Source organism: Meleagris gallopavo, chromosome 2 (genome assembly GCF_000146605.3).
Source record: "Meleagris gallopavo isolate NT-WF06-2002-E0010 breed Aviagen turkey brand Nicholas breeding stock chromosome 2, Turkey_5.1, whole genome shotgun sequence".
Lineage (NCBI taxonomy): Eukaryota > Metazoa > Chordata > Aves > Galliformes > Phasianidae > Meleagris > Meleagris gallopavo.
In genome coordinates, this window is record NC_015012.2 from 41,142,742 (window position 1) to 41,148,676 (window position 5,935).

Sequence of the window (5,935 nt, forward strand, 5' to 3'; positions counted from 1 at the left end):
TCTCCACTTCAACTACTTAAAAAAAAATAGATTATCAGAATGAGGATGGTGACGCACTGGAACAGGTTGCCCAAGGAGGTTGTGGATGCCCCATCCTTGGAGGCATTCAAGGCCAGGCTGGATGTGGCTCTGGGCAGCCTGGTCTGGTGGTTGGTGACCCTGCACATAGCAGGGGGGTTGAAACTAGATGATCATTGAGGCCCTTTTCAACCCAGGCCATTCTACGATTCTATTTATCAGTTACTGAAATAATTCTCACATTGGTATTTTATAGCCAGTCAGAAAAGTATCCTCCTAAAATGTTAGGATATCAGGATACTAGTAACTGATTTAAGAACTGTTTAGCAAGAGAAAAATACTTCCAAAATCAGTGCAACAATATTAACAGCAGAAATAAACAGGCCTAAGTAATAATCTCATAAATCTCTAGGCACTAAGAAAAGCATCACTCAAAAGGCATTTTAGACAAAAATATTATAAATATTTTTTCCTAGTCAAAACTCACCGAAAATCCGAGATGATGTAAGCAGTACTTTATTCAAACATACCTCAGAAGAGCCTTCTGTTAGCATGATGTTCTACGTTCTGAGAGATCAAGTACTCCGCTTACTTATCTGGAACATCTGCTACGTTTGACTCCACTTAAGTTTACCATAACAGAAGTTTATCAGTGTATCGCTTGACATGGTGATTTTCAATTCCACTTTCACCAGAAGCACTGGCCAAAGCCAGAAGTTATTCTTTAATGTAATGCTCTCAATTACGGATAGCCACAATCTATTTCCCTGTATTTGTAACAAAGCAGCTTTTCAAATATTGACACAAAGATAAATTCAGAGTGCCTTCTCATGATCTACAATCTTATCACAAACACCAGCTCATTTCAGCTAATAACACCTTTCAGCTAAATTTTAGTTCTCCTTATCCCATTTAGGTGAACATTTCTTGTGGACAAAGGTAACACTTTATCAATTACAAAGCAAGTTTATCCATGAACATCATTCAAGTGTATTCCATTTATTTTAACATTTCAGATATATATGTATTTTATATATGGGAACATTTGGGCTAACCAAGTAAATCCGTAACATTTCCAGAGGTCTAGGCTTTTTTTAACTGAAAAATAATACCTGCCAATGCTACTTTAGTCAGGCAACAGATTCACATAGTGGGAGGGAATTTTCAAAGCCAATATGTCTCAGCTGTATGAACCTAATTAGCCATCAGCCAAGGAACAACTTAAAGAATACCGAAGGCATAGCACAAAACTTCCTCCTAGAAGAGGAGTATATCTGTGCTATTATGTTGCCTGTAGATTGTGATCAAGATCTTAATTCAAACCTGTTATCACTCTCCAGATAGCAGCAATTATATTTCATTTGTGAAGGCAGGATACTCACTTCTACTCAGTTAAAGCAAACCGGTCTCGAAATAGCCCTTTTAATGCAAATGAGAAGACATCTGCTCATGATTTCTTTTCTCCAGGCACTCTGATGCAGAAGTCAACACTCAGTAAATTGCGATTAGAAATTAAAACTCTGAAGCACTGGTTATAGGTTAGCGACCTCCTCTTTAACTGTGCCTGTTTAGTGATAGCTACCCACTGAAAAGTGTAGGCATCAGTCCTCAAGGTTTCCCATACACCTTTCCAGACTGCCTAGGAATTACCACATTGTAACAATGCATGTAGTGCATGAAGAAAGCACAAGCACTGCTACCATTTAGACAACAACTGCCTAGCTTCAGACTTCCACTGTTACGGACAAGACTGCCCATAACGCAATAGGCAGCCATAGGCTAGTCGCAGTCTTAAAAGATGAGTCTTTTCAGAGTCACAGAGGGAATTTCTCAAAGCAAATGGGTGAGCAACCATGCAGATAGGAATCTGCAGGGGTTTTAAAACTTAAAAGATTCCTAATTCTTATTGCTTTCATTGGATTTAAACTTGTACAGTTTCTTTGAAAAGATCACAAACTCATGGCTTATAACAGGGATTGCCACAATAATTATCTGCAGCACTTTGTGAAGCAGAATCAGATCCAAACCCAAAGAATAAATGCAAAAATTGAATCAACTTTAAAACCCACTGTGCAACATCTCCCCTAAATAAGTTATTTGCATTAAAAGTCTGGGGGGGGAAAAAAAAAAAAGCCCCAACAATGTAAAATATACTGACTTGGCCAAATACAGAGTGTCAGAATATAAGGGAAGTCTGTATCAAAAATGACAACATACAAACACACCAACCAGTTCGTGCAGAAGGGCTGCACCTCACTGCTAAGCTTACACAAGGTGCTTTCAGACCAAAAAAATAAAAATCCCCATTCAGGGTTTCGGGGCTTGTTTTGTTTCAAACCATGGCCAGCTAGAAGTTACACACACTCTCAGTACAAAGCATTTTATTATTTTATTTCTCTGAGCTTTTTTTTTTTCTTTTTTTTTTCCCCCCAAGGCAAGCTCCTACTTTTGTTCACTAGATCAGAAAAGCTATCTCCATCAAAAACTAACGCTACAACAGAACAATACTTCTGATATTCACCTCCAAGGCCTTGGACAATTACAAAAAAAAGCCACTTTTTAGAACAGGTGGGGCTTTTCCCAAAAAAAGTCAAATTTAAATGCTACTCTTATTCCTAATCCATAAATCCTGCTCAGAACAACAAAGCTCTTCCGTTCCTCCCACATACAGTTATCAAAGCATACATTAAAGATGAAACCGTACCTTGCCATCAAGATCAACAGTAATTATAACACCTAGTTCACCTATGGTGCCTTAAACCACACATTAAATGCTTTCAGGAGGACTGATATTTTATCTGACAGTGATAAATGCATCAGTCCATAATGCTTTTGCTTTTCTTGCTCTTTTCCAAAGTTTCCATAAACAGTTATTTTACATAATAAAGGAAAAAACTAAAAGAAAATAGATGATTTGCACTTACGCACTTCTGCTTTTTTGTTTGTTTTTAATCTACAAGGTTCAATACAACGCACTTGTTATCAAGTTATTAGCAAAGTTTCTCCTATTTGAGAATTTTCAAAACAAGCTCAAAAGCTCAATTTGTTTCCTACTGTAAAAGGTCTGGAGGCTTCTTACTGGGTTTCCATTCACAGCTAAAGAAAAAAAACTAAGAGGAAAAAGGGTGGGGGAGAAGCCAGCCAGATATGAAAAGCATTCAAAACCCTGGTAATATCAGGGAAACAGAGAACAGGAAAGCAGAACAGAAAAAAGAAAAACACTTAAAGAAAGGCATAAGCATTCTGTTTCATTTTCAATTTGATTGTTGATTTATCTGCAAAACAAACCATGATTCAGTCCAGGTCTCCCAGAAACCTGCTCTATCTTTCTTGGACTTCCTAAAATGCATTGCTGTCTCATCACTTAAGGCAGAGACAGTGATGCTTACATGAATCAAATTCAGATTCACCTCAGTGCTGCAGAGCTCTCAAGGAAGGATCTGCACCCAGCACTGCTTCTGACGGCACTGGAGGTTAGCTTGCATTAGTTGCTAAAACTTGAAAAACAGAACTTTTATTTTGCTCATTATAAGCCCCTGAAGCCACAGAACTGCTCTTAACCAATTTCTTCAGAGCAAACAGAATGCAAACTATTATCAGGTTTCTCAAAACACCAAGCGTTAAAATAGGTTAAAAAAAAAAATCACAATGTTAAATCTTGCTCCCCACATGTGACTTCAGTGACACATCAGCAGGTAAAGATGGGAAATCCTTTCTGCCAAGAAGTCCCCAGTCTTCCTGACATAGAATACACAGGGAGAAATACTTCACTGTCAGCACAGAAGCTGACCTGCTCCGTCTTGCTAAGGAAAAGCAGCACTGAATGATGTACTCAGCACTCATATCACATAACAGGAGAAAATTAGGAATAGGACTCAGTGTTGTGCCCTACCCAAGGCTGCTGCTTTTCTCCATCTCACCGGCAATGTGCTTTTAGAAACAACTTGTGCCTAGCACTTAAGAGAGGCACACAGAGAAGTGGATACTTAATCCCTGAGGACACTGAAATATTAACAGGAACTCAAACCGATTCATTTCATGAAGCACTTCCCTGAAAAATAACCACGCATTTAAACTTGCTTCAAAATCCCATCCTGTACATCCAAAGCCAAAGCACATGGGACACTTTGCACTGACGTGGTAAAGGACCTGGTGGACCAGGAACAAATGCACACAAGGGAGCGGGTCCTTCCAAGCTAATGCTGAGGTGCATCAGTGGGCCACATAGGGTTTAGGTACTGACAGTGCCAAAGCTTCTGTCATTTTCTACTAATTTCTCTATATTTTTTTTCCTTTCTTCAAAGACATAAATTAAACCGTACTATTAAGCAAGGGTTTCATTCCTCTGTAAATGCCTATTCTTGCTACATAGGACACACAGAAGATGAGTCACTTAAGCAGACTGTTTACACGGAAGCAAAGCCTGGAGAATCACTGCAAGGTAGCAGCTCTCAAAACCCCAAACACAATACACACAACGGGAGCTCTGGGTGACAGCTCACAGTGCTGGCACGTGCTTGCTGCAACACTAATGCAGCCAGCCAACTGCCACTTCTCAATCGCTTACAGCAATCCCACCCGAATCCCTAGCAAAAGCCATATATCCACCTTACTGCACCTGTACAGGTGCTGCACTCGCTGCAGCCTCTACTGTGAGTGCAATGTTCCTGATGTTCCCTCTGACCTAGGAACAGCGTGGAAACCATTTGGGACTGCTGGGGCTAAAACAGTCTGGCAAAGGCCCCATTCGTGCTGACAAATAGCACGCACAACAATCACATCACCACTGGAGTTGAAAATAATGCGCATTTGGATCAGCTCAGGGTAACCATAGAATATCCCAAGCTGAAAGGGACCTCCAAGGATCTCTGAGACCAACCCCTGGCTCCACACAGCACCACCCAAATCCAAACCCTGAGTCTGAGAGCACTGCCCAAACACTTCCTGAACTCCAGCAGCTTGAGGCCGTACTCACTGACCTAGGAAGAACGTGAGCTTTTGTGTTTGCAATTTTCCTTCCAGATGGAAGGAAAATGCGCTTCACCTATCATCAGTTTGCTGCAGACACAGCTGCAGTCTTACCAAACATCATTAGAACCAGTACTTTAAGAAGCTTAGATGTTCAGAGATATCCATACACTTCATTTTAACCATCAGCAGTTCAATTGGAATAAATCTCATTGCTGACAGTGCTGAGCTTGTTCCTACACTGGTTCAAAGACTATAGAACAGCACAAGCGTGGAGCTAATGCAAGTGAAATCGATGTTTCCTTCTATAGCAGCTGTAAGGAAGCTTTGTGCAAAGCCTAGCTCAGTATGACAAACACGTAAGGCGGACCCAAAAAACATAAGAGTTGTTAAACCAGTTATTGCAACACAGCGGGAGTCCAACGTCCCCCAGACACACAGAAAAGGGGCTGGGGTTAGAACATACAGGGAATGGACAGATGCACTCATGAGACAGCAGTCACCCTGCAGTCCCAGGGTGCTGCGTTCTCAAACACGGTCGACAGAGCCTTTACGCCAGCATCAGCCCAGTTCTGAAGCAAGTGACTGTCAGCCGGCGGGGATATGGGCGAGACCTATGCAACGCAAGGAGCTAGCATTATGATAGATACCGCAAGGTGTACAGAATAGCACAGAGCCCTCTGCTCGGCAGCCTGCAACAAGCAGCTCCGAAAATACCCAAAGCACAACGGGAAAACCTGAGAATGGCACTCGGGACTTCTCGCGGCCACACCAGCAGCCAGCGCCCGGCTGCACGGCCAGGACAGCCCCAGATCGGGCCAGCGCAGCTCCCCGAGTCCTCGGTTAATGATCAGCCAGGAGCAGGGCCAGGCCAAGAGCAAGTGGGAATTTCCTCCCGTTCTCCCCGGGCCCACGACGGGGGGTGGAGGGGAAGGCCCCGGACGGAGGC